Source organism: Oryctolagus cuniculus, chromosome 13 (genome assembly GCF_964237555.1).
Source record: "Oryctolagus cuniculus chromosome 13, mOryCun1.1, whole genome shotgun sequence".
In the NCBI taxonomy this organism is placed as follows: domain Eukaryota; kingdom Metazoa; phylum Chordata; class Mammalia; order Lagomorpha; family Leporidae; genus Oryctolagus; species Oryctolagus cuniculus.
In genome coordinates this window covers 24,712,526-24,730,732 of record NC_091444.1, presented here as the reverse complement: position 1 = coordinate 24,730,732, position 18,207 = coordinate 24,712,526, and the positions used below count along the sequence as shown (strand labels likewise).

Here is an 18,207-nt window from a genome sequence, read left to right as displayed (position 1 = left end):
TGGGTTCCAGTGTTAACACGGAAGTTCTTAACAGCAGTCCACAGAGCTCAGGAGCTGGCCTCAGCGGACTCAGATTCTAATTTCAGCTTTTCCATGAATGATGTGGCCTTCTCTAACCTCCTCTCTCATCATCTACACAATGAAGGGGTCAGGTAAAATTACAAGCTTCTGTGAGCCTGTAAAATACAAAATATATATTCCCACAATGATGCACTACAAATATGTGCACTTTATTGTATGTGAAATGTACCTCATTAAATTGGGTAGTGAAAATATAAAAGCAAAAAAATACTATTAAAAAAAAAAAAAAGATGCACTACATCCTAAGGCCAACCAGGAACGGGTGGAGGGTGTTTTGAATTGCCTGTGTTGTTGCTCTCCAGTGACATTCAGCCGGCTACTCAAGACTTGGCTAAGAGAAGTTTTTCGATCCATCTAGCCACATTCTCAAAGAAACTTTAAATGTGTTGCAGGTTTTATGGAAATGATCTCTCAAGTCATGGCGACATTACAGAAATAAATACGTTAAAGACAAAATCTGGGCACAGTAACCTGCTTGTGACCCAAGCATCTCTACCAGCACCTCATCTCCCTGAGACAACGCATCTAACAGGAACTGCAAACTCGGTGCAGCTGGGGGTTGCTGCAGCGTGAGCGGGAAAGCGCAGCTCTCTCTAGTGTTTCCCATTCGTGTGGAACAGTATGAGAACAAGCCATTGTCTTCACATGCACTGTGCCAGCATCTATGCCTAACCTCCCTGCCCTTGACAGAGATCTGACTTTTATCACAGATGGCCACTCTTCAGGACAACCTTCCTGAAAAGTCAGGACCACCCACCCTCACAGGAATGCATATCAGAGGGCCCACCCAAGGGTCTGCATTTCCCACAAATATTACATTGCAGTGTCCTTGAACCTGGACCCTCAAGCAGAAGTAATTTGAACACAGTGAAACTTGACTTTTGTCTTAACCATGGCTTTTAGCATGGTTGTGGCAAAATTCACCGTATCACTGCAAGAGAAGAAAATATGTCACCTAAGATTAAAAACTAAACTGCTGGAGTTGTTATAGTTGTGACCATACATTTAAATGAATTGTGGGGGTGGCAAAAGAGATTTAGTTCCAAACTAGTATTGGTAAGCTCCAAACATGGAGGGGGGGTGGGAGGTAGAAACGCTGATGGCCTCACTGGATCAGCTTATGCTGGAACAAGGCACCATGCACAAATATTAAAAAAAAAAAAAAAAAAAAAAAGGCCGGTGCTGCGGCTCACTAGGCCAATCCTCCACCTGCGGCGCCGGCACCCCGGGTTCTAGTCCTGGTTGGGGCACCGGATTCTGTCCCGGTTACTCCTCTTCCAGTCCAGCTCTCTGCTGTGGCCCTGGAGTGCAGTGGAGGATGGCCCAAGTGCTTGGGCCCTGCACCTGCATGGGAGACCAGGAGGAAGCACCTAGCTCCTGGCTTTGGATCAGTGCGATGCGCCAGCTGCAGCGCACTGGCTGCAGCAGGCCAGCTGCAGTGGCCATTGCGGGGTGAACCAACGGAAAAAAGAAGACCTTTCTCTCTGTCTCTCTCTCTCTCACTGTCCACTCTGCCTGTCAAAAAATAAATAAATAAATAAAAATAAAAAAAAAATAAAAATAAAAAGGAAGATTCTGAAATATAAAGGGATTTTGGAGATCAACTAGACCTGAGTTTAGCAAACTATGGCTTGTAGGCCAAAGCCAGTTCATTGCCTATTTATTGTTTTCTTAAATATTTATTTATTTATTTGAATGGCAGAGTGAGAGAAAGAGAGCGAGCTTCCATCTGCCAATTCATTCCCTCAATGGCTACAATAGCTAAGGCTGATGAGGCCAAAGCCAGGAAACAGGAACTCCATATGGGTCTCCCATGTTGGTGGCCGGGACTCAAGTACATGAGTAGTCTTCTGCTACTTCCCAGGCACATTAGCAGGAAGCTAGATTGGAAGTGGAGCAGCAGGAACTTGAAATGGCACTCTGATACGGGATGCTGGTGTCACGACTGGCAGCCTAACCTGCTGTGCCACACCACCAGCCCGCATTTCCTGTTTCTAAAAATAAAAGTTGATTGGACTTCCATCACAGCCTCCTTGTGGCTGCTTTTGCACCACATCTGCAGAGCCAAGTGTTTGTGACAGAGACTCGTGTGACCCGTAAAGCCAAGTGTTCACTATCTGACTCTTTCCTGAACAGCTTGTTGACCCTGGATGGAGCGCATCACTCTCACCGGATAAATACAGATATGGAGGTCAGGGAGAGGAAACCACTTGCCCAGACTCAGAACAGCAGAGACCAGACTCCACGTCTCTCCTGTCCTGTTTCTCTTTGTGAATTACCCTTCTTCTCTACTTGAGTGGCAAAAGCGACTTCGGAGATTTGATCCAGAAGGAGCCAGGAAACTTTCCCTGCTTTGCTGAGGAAGAATTCGTGAGCCCGGTCTCAGAGCCAGAGGATGGTGTCCTGTTCTCTCCCATGTCCATTTGAAGGAGTGACAGGGTCTCTGCATGAAGCAACTTAGTCCACCTTGGACTCAGACAGCCGTGGGCATTTTTGGAGAATCGTGCCACAGGCCCCCTTAAAGGCCTTTCCTGGGAGCCTCCCAGGAAACAGTTCCTATTCAGGAGCAAAGAGTAGGGTTGCAGCAGTCTGGGGGTGTGTGAAGGAGCAGAGGAACCCAACGGGGCACAAGGCATACCTGCCTAGGTCCTAGGGAGAAAAGGCTACAGTAAGAGAAGAACTGAGTTGCTCCACAGCAGGGGTGTGGCAGGCCTCAGGCAGCATGGGGCTCTGTGGCCCACGGCTTTGACATCAGTGAGTGACTGTTTCCAGGTGACCTCACAGGCATATGCGACCCCTAAAATAGAACTTAGCACAGCAAGCCCGGGCAGGACTGAGATAAGACAGGGTGCTACTGAGGACCCACAGGGCTGTTCTATGTACCCTTGGGGTGTTCTAGAACCTGCAGGGAAGAAGGTGAGGGGCTGGGGGATTCGAATAGCCTATGGGGCTGACTCAGAGAAATGCTGTTTTGGATGCCGGGCTGATAGAGCAGCTGCCAGTGATGGTTACAAGTGTTGATCCACTCACCTGTTCGTGCTGGCTTGTCAGTGTCATGGAGGTGAATTTGGGCTCTTCTCAGAGGTGGACAGTCAAGCCTCCAACACTCCAGCGCTGAGCCTGTCAATGCTGGTTCAACAGGGCAGGGACAGGTGCCAAGTTACTCAACACACAGTTCCCTTGCTGTCAGATACCTCTTGCCGATGAAGACATTCAGTGGAGCTGATAGCATTGCACAAACTAAACTTGAGTGAGAGCCAGAGCAATGGCTTTTGGTCTGTGAAGGAAAGAGCAAAAGACAACAAACACTTGTTTAACAAATGAGAACCCTTTCCTAGTAGGAAACACTGGCTTATAAATCTAGCACTTAATGTAAGTCAGCGTTAAGTCTGCTCACTCTGTGAGGGTGCTCATTTCCACTGAGCTGAGAACACATCAGAAGGGGTAAAGATGGCAAAAGAGCAAGGGAAAGAAGAGCAGGCAGGGTCTACAGTCTGGACTAGATCACTTCTGAGAGCCAGCTTCGTGGCTGGTGATCTTCTTTGGAGGCAAGTAGTATCTTACCTCCCAGCTGTGTGCTAGGAGAAAGTACCCAAAGCTTGAAAACAAGACAAAGCTGTTACATGCATCATTTAATATCATGCTGTAGTCTTGTCCAACAAGCCCACCTAGGGCTCATGTGGTGCTCTGGGGGCTGTAACTTAGACTTACTAATTAGTGAAGATGAGGGCCCAGCCACTGCCAAGTCAAAGGTTAGCTTAAGAAGGTTTCCAAGTTACAATTGACTATTCAGAAGAAATGCAAACAAATTATGTAAAATAGAAAATAAAACCCCAGAGGGACTGACATTACTGCCACACAGTACAATAACTAGTTTTCTGCCCATGAAAACCTACTTCCTATCCTTACCCTCAATGACCATAGAAAACAGTCTTTTTAGTATTCTCCTCTGATTTGGCTTTGGATCCCTCACTAGTGAATTAGGCAAATCCTTGATAATCTATAAGAACCTTGTTTTTAAGATTGTATGGAAACCTACTGCTCCAAAATTCACCATGGGCTTGCCTACTTATAATTATCCATTTTTGGCAAAAAAAATTTTTTTTATTTCAGAAGCAGAGAGAGGGAGAGAGGCACCATCCATTGGTTCATTCCCAAAATGCCTGCAACAGCCAGGGCTGGGCTGGGCACTCATATAGGTTTCTCACATGGGTGTCAGGGCCCCAGTTACTTGAGCCATGGCCGCTGCCTCCCAGGGCCTACCTTAGCAGAAAGCTGGAGTCAGGAGCTAGAGCTGGGTATCAAACTGAAGCACTCTGATAGGGGAGGTGGGCGTCTTCACTATCAGGCCAAGTGCTCATGCCTAATCATCCATCGCTCTCTGTGTGCATCATAATGAACTGCACTCCTTTGGCTTGTATTTTCAGCAGCCAGATTAAACAAAATATCTTTGAAAAAAAAAAAAACTGAAAGTCCCATTCATGTCTACTTTAAGCCAGTTGACTTCAACAAGTTCCTTGGAGACTTTTTGGGCTCAGCATTGTGCTGGATACCTGTTAAGTGACAGAAGAAAGGTCATGGCCCCTAGATCCTTAGTGACTTACAGCCCGGCGGGGGTTGGGGGGGTGCATCAGGTGCCTTTGTATTCTGTCATCGGCTTCGAGACGTTGCTGCTACGGTATGCACAGAGCAGTTAACTACCCTGAGCTCTCAGGTTAATCTGATTTTATTTTAGAGTCTAGGAAAAAAGGGTAGCAAGAAAGCCGACTGGAGCTGTAACGAGTTTCAGACTCTCCTGGCTCTCACCCAAACTAATCGGCCTGGGAGATTGATTTCGCCTCCAGCCAGCATCTTGTTCAGCATTTCTGCTCATCATGCTTCTGGCATTGCTTCCTCAGAGGACTGTCCATCATCCTAAACCATCTCCAGCCCTCACGATAAATAAGCAGACAGAGGCTGGGAATGCAGAATGGAAACTCACAAAAGAAACCTGCTTCTCAGACTCATCCCCTCATTCTAGCAACCTCAGCTGCCCACATCAGAGAGAATCATCAGGCAGTCGGGCAGTGAACCCAGACAGGGAGTGTGTGTGTGTGTGTGTGTGTGTGTGCTGAAAGCAGGGGTGGGAGTCCTTGGAGAAAAAGAGAGAAGATTCCTGGGACGAGTGTAGGGCAGCCAGTCTTCTAAACAGAAGTCCTTTTGTCTCTCGGAATTCTTACAGGCCCATTTTGAGGACTATTGTGGGGAATGATGTTGACTTTACTGTCTTTTCAAGAGCAGAAACAAAGACCAGAGTGCTCAGGGTTAACCTGCAGAGGGAAGGAGGGAAGAACAGGCTTTGGTGCCCGTATGCTCATATGGATGAGGCCGAGGACTGGGGATAGGTGGGAGAGGGGATGGGGGCGAAGTTAGCCATCCTTCTGAACTACATTAGAAATGAAAACCAGCTGGGGGTCTCTCTGCCCTTCGGATCCAGATGAGGTCTGTTTGAGTCTGGACTATGGAAAAGCGAGAGCTCTTGCCCACATTTCTGTGAATTATTAAGGGCTCTGTAGGATCTTATTAGCACTGGCTCCAGCTTTCTGCCCCAGCTGAGTTCTTGTTCTCTGCCCCGCATCTTGTGGCTGACCCCTGATTTTCACCTTGGCTTTAGCCCAACATGAAAGAACTTGGCCCCTTTCCCTGCTTTCTACAAAATAACCATTCCCACGTGGAGAGGAAGGAGATCTATATGCAGCAACAGAAACTGCTCAAAATTGAAGGGCGGTTGTTCCTCCTCTTAGAAGTCCTCTGGCCACCTTGCCTTCTTGCTCTGCCATGTTCCAAACCCGCTTGTTCTTTTATGCAAAGGCAGTGTGGTCTCAGGTTAGGAGCATGAAAGAGGATAGCTCAAGTTCATGTCTGGTCTGAATCTCACTGGCTGTATACCTTAGGTAGGTCACTTTGACCCTTGGCGCCTCATTCTTCTTATCTGTGAAATGGAAAATATGGACTACCTACCTCATAAAGTAGTTGAGGCCCTGACAAGAGATGTACATACATATCAATAAAGCACATGGAAAGAAGCCTGCGGTGAGTGTTGGGCACACTAGTTAGAATTCTGCTTGAGACACCAGCATCTCGTATCAGAGTCCTGGTTTGAGTCCTGGCTCCTCCATTCCCGATTCACCTTCCTGCTGATGTGCAGCCTGGGAGGCATCATGTGATGGCTCAAATACTTGAGTCTCTGCCACCCATATGGGAGAGCCAGAGTGAGTTCCAGGCTCCTGGCTTCAGCCTGGTCCAGCCTGGCTGTTGTGGACATTTGGGGAGTGAACCAGCAAATGAAAAGTCTCTCTCCATCTGTCTGTCTTTCTACCTTTGAAATACAAGTTTAAAACATTTTTTAAAAGATGCTTTACATCATTAGTCATCAAGAAGTTGTAAGTCAAAACCACAATGAGATAGCATTTCAACACCACTAGGATGGCTAGAATCAAAAGCCCAGAGAGTAACAAGTATTGATTAGGATGTAAAGACATCGGAGCCCTCCTGCACAGCTGGTGGGAGTACAAAGTGGTGCAGCAGTTTGGAAAACAGCCTGGCAAGTCCTCAAATGGTGAAACATGGAGTTATCAAAGGAATCAGAAATTCCACCTCTATCCCAGAAGAAATGAAAGCACCTGTCCACACAGAAACCCGTCCCTGAATGTTTGTACCAGGGTCGTTCCTAATAGCAAGAGGCAGAAACAAGCCAGCATTCACCAACTGACAAAATGAGTCCTATGCATAGGTGGAGGGTGACTGGGTCACAAGAAGAGAACACCATCTTGGTAGAGGCTATCGCATGGAAGAACACATCACGCTACATGAAAGAGGCCAGTCATGAAGACCACATGCTACATCATTCAATTCACAGGAAGATCCAGAATAGGGAATCTCAGGAAGTAGATGGAGGCAGAGCCATTCAAAAGCATTTAAAATAACATGAGGTCATCAGGGTGAACCCTAATCCAATACGAAGAGGAGATTAAGACCCGGGCACAGATGGAGGACCATAAGGAGACACAGGGAGAGATGGCCATCCACAGGCAAGGAGAGAGCTTTGGGAAAACCATTTTACTACCATGTTGATCTCGGACTCTTGGACTCCAGAACTGAGAATGAATTCTGATTGTCGAAGCCACCCAGGCTGCAGCACTGGGTTATGGCAGCCCTTGAGCTAGACTACGTCATTCCAGAATGTCCGTGGCTCACCACAGTCCTCCAGCTCACGCCTTCAGAAGGCCGAGGGCCCCTGCCTGGGGTCTTGCTTCCCAGCGCTGCCCAACCGATGACTCAGCAAGTGTCACGGGTGCTGGGAGAATATTTTGATTCAAGTGAGCATTCTGCTCTGTGCAACTTAGGAGTCTATAAGTAGTATCACTTTTCATTTCATTTTTAAAATTTGTTTTAATTAATTACTTCGAGAGGCAGAGACAGAAATGGACAGAGCGAGCTCCCATCTGCTTATCACCTGTCAAATGTCTGCAATGGCGAAGTTGGGTCAGAACTAAAGCCCAGAGCCAGGAACGCACTCCAGGTCTCCCAGGTGGATGTGCTTGAGGCATCACCACTGCCTCCCAGGAAGCTGGGGTCGGGAGCTGTAGCCAGGAATCAAGCCTAGGCGCTCTGACATGGGCTATCAATGTGGGATGTGGGCCGCTTAACTGCTAGGCTAAATGCCCGCTTCTTAATTTTATTTCCTTAAAACAGATCTAATCAGATTTGTACCTCATCTTTTCCTAGTTACCCAGAAACCCAATCTGAATTATGACTGAGGCTGCCCCTTCTAGATCTGTGCAAAGGTCCTGGAGGTGTATGGGGCCTCTGACATTCAGGGGAGGCCTTCTGGATCTTCATCCAAACTTCAGTGAACTCTTTTTTTCTTTAAAGATTTATTTATTTATTTATTTAATTTGGAAGGCAGAATAACAGAGAGAGGGAGAAAGGGAGAGAGAGCACGAGCTGGTTCACTCCCCGGGTCTGGGCCAGGGGAAGCCAGGAGCCAGGAATTCCATCCAGATCTCCCTTATGGGTGGCAGGGACCCAAGGACTTGGACCAACTTCTGCTGCTTTCCCAGGTGCATTAGCAAGAAGCTAGACTGGAAGCAGAGCACCTGGGACTTGAACCAGCACTCATGGGGGATGCCAGTGTTGCAGGCAGTGGATCAACTCACTGCACCACAACACTGGGCCCTTCCACAAACTTTCTTGCTTCTGTGCCATGCTGGAGCATGGAGTCTTGGCAGCACCCTTCCTGGTCTAGCAGAAGCCCTTGGAACTCTTAGTGCTTCTGTCCCCTCTCCTCCACCCCCTAGTCTCAATGTCCTCTACTTCCAAGACAATCCTTCAGCTTCTCCTGGACTGGAAGATGTAGCTTACCCTCTCCTCCTAATGCTCCACATGACAACCATGTTGGTGGAAATGTATGGGGACATCTATAGCCATAAAACCAGAGTGGAGGATACATCAGTATCCCAGAAAGCCACCTGGATTTACTTCCACGGGAGGAAGGCACACAATCTCTTGGAGGATTTCCCTACTGGTACAGCTGGAATTCTGTCCTGGTTCCGGGCTGCTGTGGGGCACGTGGCAGCTCTATGGAGGCTGGCTGCCGGGTTAGATTCCTCCCTGTGCCCAGGAGCCTCAAGTTACTGAGCACAACTCTTCTGCAGTCTCCACCCAGCCTTCCTAAGAGCGAAAGGCCAGGAAATCTCGCTTATCACCCACAGGGGCTGGGAAGCATCCAGCTGGTATCACACAGCCATTCCCTTCCTGCCCACCCCTCACCGAGTTGGGACTGCGGGTGGTGAGGCCACAAATCAAACATGGTCCAGGCTGCAGGGCAGCCACCTCTGGGAAATGATTAGAGACCCAGGGAGAAGCTGCATGCAAACTCTGAGTATCCCATCAAAAAGGATGGCTCTGTTACTGGGGCACTGCAGCAGGGGGCACAGGTGGCAGAGGCCTCATCAGAATCGCTGAGGGCCAGGTGGCTTTGCTCAGCTCTGTGTGCCCTTGATGTGCAAGATGCCTTTGTTCAAGTGGCTCCCAGAAATCCAGCCTCCTGCAGGAATCCTTCCTGGGCCTTTGTCCAGCCAGAAAACTTGGGTTTTCCCCCTGTCAGCCTTCGTTCCTCTCTCTCTCTCTCTCTCTCTCTCTCTCTCTCACACACACACACACACACACACACACACACCCCTTGCCTGGGTGCTTCATTTTATTTATCCAGGAGTCTGTTCCCTCGTCCCCTTCTGAAGGTACCAGATGCCTGTCCTCTTCTCTGCCCTCTCCATGCCCACCCCGAGGCTTTGCCCCTTGCACAGTGGACTGTCAGGTAGTTGGAGTGATGGCGTCACTTTTGCTCTGCAGTATGTTTGAGGAGCTCTCCTGAGGGTGGACAGTGGGGTGGACAATACGATACTGAGTAAGGTAAGAGGGTGTGTCAGCCTCACGGGTAGACCCGGCTGATGGGCAAGTGTGGAAGAGGGCGAGACTGAGAAATGGGGTGACTTCACAGGATCAGTGCTGGAGGGGTCCTGGAAAGGAAAGGACGAGTTCAGTTGGGTAGAAGTGACGATTCTACCAAACTGGGCATTCTAGGTAAAGGGAACAGGATGGCCAAAGAACTATCTTCTCCAGTCCTGCCTTACCTCTGAAATTATACTTTTATCTAGCATCTAATGGTTTCTTTTTTTCTTTTTTTTTTTTAAGATTTATTTATTTATTTGAAAGGCAGAATTACAGAGGCAAAGAAAAAGAGAGAGAGAGAGAGAGGTCTTCTATCCACTGGTTCACTCCCCAAATGGCTATACAGCCAAAGCTGTGCTGATCTGAAGCCAGGAGTTTCTTCCGGGTCTCCCACATGGGTGCAGGGGCCCAAGGACTTTCCCAGGCCACAGCAGAGAGGTGGATCTGAAGTGGAGCAGCCAAGACTTGAACTGGTGCCCATATGGGATGCCAACACGGCAGGTGGTGGCTTTATCTGCTGCACCACAGCGCCAGTCCCCTAATGGTTTCTTTTGTGTCTCGCCCAAGCACTCTGAGTGCAGTAAGTGTGAAGTGTGTCTGTCTCACTCACTGCAGTGTCCTAAGTGCCTAAATAATCCCTGGCACATCATGGGTGCTCTGTACACATTTGTGGAATGAATAATCAATGGGGAGGCCCAGGGAGCAGAGAGATCTGCGTGCTCTCATGAGCTCTAACATATATCCGTGTAATTTCACTCCAGGCTTGCAAATCTGGCCCCAAGAAAGACATCACAACATCCACCTTACAAACAGGGGAACTGAGTAGGACAGAGGGAAGCAACTCCCAAGGGCCACATACCCAGGGAATGGCGAAGCTAACATTCCATGCTGAGGTTGAAAGTTTGCAAAGCTTGGGTTGTGCCAACAGGAGACTGATGAAGGCTTGATCACAACAAAGCAGTGGGAAAGAAGTCAGAGACAAGCTCCCACAGGGGACAGGGTGCTGAGAAAACTGCCACGGCACAGGCACAGGTGCAAAGGGAGATGCTCCTTGAGGATGCATTTCCAACCGAGTGGCTGGCCCTGACCGCCCTCCCACTGCAGTCAATCACGTAGATTATAGGGGGAAAAACACAGCGTTGGTCACTAAACAGCTGTTTAACTCTGGGGGCCTTGCTCAACTCCTCTGAGCATCTGTTGTGATGGACCCTGGCTGGGCTGTCAGATGACATCCGTGAAGCACCCAGGCAGTTCCTGGCCCAGCACAGCTGTTCAGTAAATATTAATTCAGTGATGTTTCCCTGTGGTTTCTTGATGGTTTTTGGCCAGAGAAATACTGCTGTAGAAGGGGATCAGAGAGGAAGGCAGTGTCAGGAGCACATGCTCCTTGGTGCAGGTACAGCAGGGGAATAGTCTGAAGAAGGGAGCAAGTGACAAGGGAGGCCTGGGAGAAGTGGATGGGTAAGCACGTAGGTTAAGTACCCTGTAGAGAAAATGTCCCACTGGAAGGAAAAACCCTAACCCTTCTGGAATGAAGGTTTAGACGAGAAACCAGAATTGTGGGGCAGGCACTGTGGCACAGCAGGGTAAGCTGCTGCTCCAGACACAGCATCTCATAACAGGTCTGAGTCCTGGCTGCTCTGCTTCCCACCCAGCTTCTTGTTAATGTGCCTGAGAGGAAGCTGATGATGGCCTACAGGCTTGGTTCTTGCCACCCCCATGGGAGACACAGATGGAGTTCCTGACTCCTGGCTTTGGCATGACTCAGTCCTGGTTATTGCATGCATTTGGGGAATGAACCAGTGGACTCTGTCACTTTGCCTATGAAATAAATAAATGTCTTTAAAAAAAAAAAAAAAGGAAAGAAACCAGAATTCTAAGGGATCTTTGGCCAAGTCTTGTCTCTGCAGAAAAGGTGTACCCAGAGCTTGGTAGGGAGCAATCAATGAGCCATTTGACTGGGCCTCACATATGTGAATTTGGTCAGAACTCCAATGAGGTTATTCATAAATGTCTTATAATTCTGACCTTGTATTGACGGTTTTTTAAAAAATATTTTTGAGTTTATGTCACAACACCAATTAAAGATTTCTATTTCTTATTCAGTACTCTATAAGAATTATTTTCTGAAATAAACATGCTGTCTATGGATTCATAAGATGCTAGTTTTTAAACACAAATAATTGAATTACATCACAAGCTTTGTAACTGTGCTTGACGTTCTTCATTTCCTACACGTCGAAGTTGTGAAAATAAACAAACAAATAACAGATCTGGGTCCCTGGGGCTTCTCTAGCTCTGCGAGCTGTTAGGCACAGGCAGCCCCAGCCCCAGGCACCTGGAAGGAAGTGAGGACCCTGCTACTCTATCCACTTGTTCACAGCGCCACCTGGTGTTCCTAACGCACAAAAACCTCAAGCTTCCTCAAAGCATTGGGATTTCAGAGTAAAATCTTGTTATTTTCTGAAGCACTTTCTCTCAAGATACTTTTTCCTTCTCTTGAATAATATGAGGCATATAAGTAATAATAATCTGAAATACCAATACCAATCAAATGCCCTAAGACTTTTTTTTAGCTTGTACAATGAAATGGAACGTCTGTATATAAGACCAAGATTGATTGAGCCCTCATTGTGTGCCAGGTACAGGTGCCCTGCATAGATTAAGCCACTTAATTATTAAACTTACATATTATTATTATTACCATCCTGATTTTTTTTTTTTACAGGCAGAGTGGACAATGAGAGAGAGAGAGAGAGGGAGGGAGGGAGAGAGAAAGGTCTTCCTTTTTCTGTTGGTTCACCCTCCAGTGGCTGCCACGGCCAGCGCACCACGCCTATCCGAAGGCAGGAGCCAGGAGCCAGGTGCTTCTCCTGGTCTCTCATGCGGGTGCAGGGCCCAAGCACTTGGGCCATCCTCCACTGCACTCCCGGGCCACAGCAGAGAGCTGGCCTGGGCCTGGAAGAGGGGCAACTGGGACAGAATCCGGCGCCCCGACCGGGACTAGAACCCGGTGTGCTGGTGCCGCTAGGCGGAGGATTAGCCTAGTGAGCCGCGGCGCCGGCCCAGCATCCTGATTTTTCAGATGGCAGTGGAGGCACAGAGAGTTCAGGGAACTTGCCAAAAGTCACACAGCTAGGAAGCAGCAAAGCACAGATGGAACCCAGGCAGCTCGGCCCCAGGGCCCAAGACCTTAACTACTGTTAGGCACCTCTGTGTCCACTGGCTTGTAGAAATTACATCTTCTTAATTTTTTTTGTACTGATATTAAGAATTGCATTTCTCATGGGAAATCTCAATGGATCCAGGATTAAACAGGGCAGCAAAGGACTTAAAACCACGGGGCAGGTGCTGTGGCACAGTGGGTTAACGCCCTGACCTGAAGCGCCGGCACCCCATATGGATGCCGGTTCGAGACCTGGCTGCTCCACTTCCATTCCAGCTCTCCGCTATGGCCTGGGAAAGCAGCAGAAGGTGGCCCAAGTCCTTGGGCCCCTGCACCCGTGTGGGAAACCCAGAAGAAGCTCCTGGTTCCTGGCTTTAGATTGGCGCAGCTCCACCATGTCGGCCAGCTGGGGAGTGAACCATTGGATGGAAAACCTCTTTCTCTCTCTGCCTCTCCTTCTCTCTCTGTGTAACTCTTTCAAGTAAAATAAATCTTTAAAAAAAAAAAAACACTACGCCTCCAATCATCCCATACTAAGTAAAACATGGAGCTTTTCAGAAGCACACATTCCCCTTTAGAATGTCACATGCAGCACACAGCACACCTCCATGTTTGCAACAACCTTTCACAACAAAATTTTACAACTTCCACTACTCTTTAAGAGCTTGACAATTCAGATTTGCCTCTGGCATGGGTTATAACATTAGTAAGAGCAGCTATTTATTTATTGAGTGCTGTTTTCTGGTTTTGGAGAAGTAATAATCTAGTGAACAGTCTAGGTTCTCGAGGTCAGGCCACCGAGCTCAAATCCTGGGCCTGCTGCCCACCGGGCAGCGACTTCATATCTGTATTGTCCCCCTCCGCAGAATGGAGATGGAAAACGATCTGTCCTACCTTAAATGGGTGTGAGGATGAACTTACTTATGAACCAGGCAGATTACTAACAAAACCACCCTTTATGCAAGTCTGCATTTGTATAAAAACTGTTGGCTATGATTATTCATGCAGAAAGGATTCTGGGAGAAAACCTAGCAAGACATTCATCATCATTATCACCCAATAAGGTGTAGTTTATTTCTTTTCACTTTTCTTTACTGAATGAGCACAGGATGCTTTTAAAATAAAACTACAAAATTTTTCAGGGAAAAAAAAAAAAGTTGAAGGAAGTAAGGCTGACTGGCCTGGAGAAGAGGAGCCGCACAGATGTCATCAAGCAGTTGAGAGGTGACAAGTGGAAGATCCGTGCTGTGGAGCTTCAGCCTCAGAGCCGGGACTCATGGATGGACGTTTGACAGCATCGTCAAAAGACAGAGCTTCTTGGAAGAGCCACAGTGAGCACCCACCACAGAAGGCACCGCTCAGAAATGATCACGAGTCAAGTGGCAGACTGGCTCACAAGACCGCCAAGTTCCTACCTATTTGGGGATTCTGATTTGTTCTGATTTTGCCTTGAAACTTAATAGAAGAGATGAAGAGCAGATGGCCAGCAGCTCTGAGATAAGTCGATTTCTTTGCCAATTACTTTTGTGCTACTATGATTGCTTCCATAACCTAAGACACTTGTCCCACTTGTCACTCTCATGGATCCGGTGTGGACTGGAGCTGTCAGAAGTGACAGCACAGGGGGCAGTGTTGTGATGCAGTGGGTTAAGACACTGCCTGCGATTCCAGCATCCCATGTGAGCCTTGGTTCAAGTTGCTGCTGTTCCACTTCTGATCCAGCTCCCTGATAATGAGTATGGTGAAACAGGAAGATGGCCCAAGTGCTTGGGCCCCTGCCACCCACGTGGGAGACCCAGATGGAGTTCCAGGCTCCCGATTTTGGCCTGGCTACGCCCTGGCTGTTGCAGCCATTTGGAAAGTAAACCAGCAGATGCCAAGACACTCTCTGTCTCTCTCCCTTTCTCTGTAACTCTTCCAAGTAATAAGTAAATAAAATTTTTTAAAAGAAGTGACAGCAGATTCATTAGTGCTCACTCCTCATTGCCACCAAACAGGCCCGTGCAGCTTCAGCTCTAGAGTCCAGTCCTGCCATGGATGCTTGCAGTGGACGGAAGAAAGAGCAGGCAGTGTCTTCGGCCTTCAGGAGTCTGGGATGCCATTTCTGTCTTCAGTATCAGCTAGGACTTGCTAATAGGGGCCGGCCCCAGTGGCTTCAACAATTAGGGGTTTGTGTGCGCACATTACAGGTATGCAAAGGGAGGCCCGCCAGGTGGGAAGAGCCGCTCCAGAGCCAGGGTGCTCTGTCTCTGTGCCAGGCATCTTCATGCGTAGCTGCCACCCTGGGGGAACTGCAGCCCTCACTCGCTTGTTCCAGGCAGGGGACCGGGGAAGAACAAGAGGTAGTCAGGCCCTTGAAGTCCAAGGTTGGCACAGAAAGTTCGGTGAGGAGAGTACAACCACTGCAGCATCTTCCACCTGTACCTCACTGGAGGAAAGCAGGGCTTATTCCCTACTCTGTAAAGGTCAGAAAAACGTGAAGTGGCTGTGAGGACACGAGCCACTGTGTCAGTGACAACGGTGCTCCCAACAACCAGCTCAGTGCTGGCTTTGAAAAGTTAAGAGGCCCCAAAGACAGGGAACTCAAGAACATCTGTGAACAAAAAGCGGCTGGGACCCCAGGGCTGCCTCTCCCCGGGGAGTCACACTGGCAGGTGAGGGGCTGTTGAGGCCAGCGAGGACCACGGCTGCAGGACACCGGGGCGGATGCCTGTGTGATGCTGCTCCCTGTCACTCCCTGGGTTGGCAAAAGGTAGACAGCTTTGGCCTTGGCTCAGCTGGGAGAACAGATGGGCAGGAACTCAGCACGGCTTCCAGATCATTCAAGCGGCAGACTGCCTTCCCTCCCGCTCTGCCAGCCTGAACCACGGTCCCCACCTGGTCCCAGCCAGCTGCAGAGCCCCCAGGACTGAAGACTGGGACAGCTCGGTCAGGAACGTGCCAGCCCTCACCTGTGAGGGCCCATGAGGACGACAAGCAAGTCGAGGGGCTTCTCCTCACGGCAAGGGCACACCTGGGTTGAGCTGCCCACACAGGCAGGCTGAGATTTCTCTGTGCAGCGTAAACAAGCCCCGTGGCAGCCCCTTTGTTCTGTCTCCTCCCAGGATTCTGGCTGGGGTGCGTGTGCTGTGAACAGAAGCAACCCCTTCCCGAGATGGGCAGGGAAACAGAAGCAACACAAATTTGTCTGTTTAGGGGGGTGGTTGGGAGGTGGGGGGGAAGGCACCTGCATGCAGCTTTCGCAATAGGAGGAAGAAAAGCAAGTGTTTAGAAAACACACGTCCTCCTGTCAGCTGAACATGGTGGCACCCACATGGGCGGGAACGGCCAGGCCCACCTCCCAAATAACACAGCAATTTTGATTCACTGACTCTCTAGAAGCTACCTGAAATCCTTTTAGGATTCCACATAGGCAGGCTTCCCATAACGCTTTCAAAAACAAGATGATTTTTTCTTTTTTCTAAATGAGAACTCTGGAATGGAAATGTGGTAATGGAGATAACTGCTATACCCCTTGGAGAGAGTACAGGAAAGAGCAAGGGAAGCTAGCTGTAAAGGCCCCGCCCCCAGCAGGACAGGCCCAAAAGGAGCAGTGCCTGCCTCTTCGGCAAGCTCCTGGCTCCTCGCAGCCACCTGCAGGCTGCACAATGAGGTCTTTCAGATAATCATAAAGCACCTCCAGTGCATGCCCCCCAACCCCAGCTTTCGGTCATCTTGACCCTAGACTTCATTAAATCTGTACTTGGCTGGCCTTGAGGTCTGTGCACCCGGCCTTGGGAGGGCTGGGCAGAGGCAGCCAGCGGGGGTTGGCCCCATCCGCCTCTTCCTCTCTGCCCCCACAGCCTGGTTCCCTGCCCCTGGAGGGCACAATCAGGGCTGAGAGCCTTCACAAGCCCCCTTTGCACCTGTGGGGTGGGGGGAGTGGTGGAACACACTCTCCACCCCTGCTGGGCCATCTGCAATCTTCGGCCTCCAGAAGGTAGCAGAGGGCTGTGCGGCTGCCGCTGGTTCCCAGCTCAGTCTGCTCTTGTTTCTGAATACCGCACATGGTGCAGCCAGGTGTGAGACACAGTCATGAGTCAGAGCTTCTCCCTCCAAAAGCAAAGTGCTAAGTTTGTTGTTACTACTCTTGGAAAAGAAGAGTTTGTAATTCTGCTTCTTCCCAGGATGAGCAGCGCCCTCTGTGTACTTTCTACGGTCACTATCCAGGCACTTCCTTTAACCAAAAGGCTTTCCTAAGAAATATCAGGGTAGTGTGCACTCTCAGTTCATGCACTGTCAGCCATAGTCCAGCAGCCTCTCCTCTCCTCTCCATTATGTGAGACACTAGATGTGAAGACACCTTTCAGTAAAACCATTCAACATCCAACCCCTTGCAATACACTCAGGAGGCAGAGCCACCCGCAGTGGCTCTACCTTTTTCCCACGTGTTGAGCCAGAAACCAAGCAATACCTCTTGCTCCCACCAAATCCTCAGTATTCTCTGCACGCAAGAAGCAGTTGGCTGGGTCTGGCTCTAGGCCAGCATAAAAATCACAAGGAATGTTTAATAGAATACATATTTCTGAGGTTACATTGACTTGAATCCCAGGTTCACACAAAGTGAGGAGTCAAAGAAGCTGGAGATTTGGGAGTCCTGTGAATGGTGATATCGAAAGCTTATTGATGAGCTACAATTCACAGGGATGCCCCTCTGTTCCCATTTCTAGAAAAATAAACTCATTTCTTCTCTCATAATATACAGATTCCACAGTAAACAGCAGCACAAATATGCCTACCATCAAAGGGCACATTTAGAGATACAAAAAGTTCTTTATGGGGCCGTGTTGGCGTGTGGTGTAATAGGTAATGCTACCACCTGCAGTGCTGGCATCCCATATGGGCAGCAGTTCAAGTCCTGGCTGCTCCACTTCCGATCCAGCTCTCTGCTGTGGCCTGGGAAAACAGTGGAAGATGGCCCAAGTCCTTGGACACCTGCATCCACGTGGGAGACCCAGAAGCAGCTCCTGGCTTCTGGCTTTGGATTGGTGCAGCTCGGGCCATTGCAGCCATCTGGGGAGTGAACCAGTGGATGGAAGACCTCTCTGTCTCTCCTCTGTATAACTCTTTCAAATAAATAAATAAATAAATATTTTTTATAGAATAAATAAAGGGGAGAGTGATCCAACATGGGAAGTGAGATACTCAGCAGACTCATAGAATGGCGGATGTCCTAAATAGCACTCTGGCCTCAGAATCAGCCCTAAAGGCACTCGGATCTGGCTGAAAAGCCCATGAGAGTATTTCAGGCATGGAAAGCCAAGACACTCTGGCAAAAAGATCTCTGTGAGTGAGATCCCAGTGGAAAGAACAGGTCTTCAAAGAGGGAGGTGCCTTTCTCTGAAGGGAGGAGAGAACCTCCACTTTGACTATGACCGTGTCTAAACAAGATAAGAGTCGGAGAACTCAAGGGGCTTCCATAGCCTTGG

The 18,207-nt window shown here is 48.9% G+C and overlaps 1 protein-coding gene across 2 annotated transcripts in view; it reads right to left on the bottom strand.

The window, feature by feature from the left end:
* UTP25 (UTP25 small subunit processome component) overlaps positions 1–18,207 on the bottom strand; it is a 67,918-nt gene that overhangs the window by 18,768 nt on the left and 30,943 nt on the right. For both annotated transcript variants that reach the window (XR_011381418.1, XR_011381417.1), the window contains exon 12: positions 3,112–3,358. The gene's annotated coding sequence lies outside the window, so the exon portion shown is untranslated. The remainder of the gene's footprint in view (positions 1–3,111; positions 3,359–18,207) is intronic.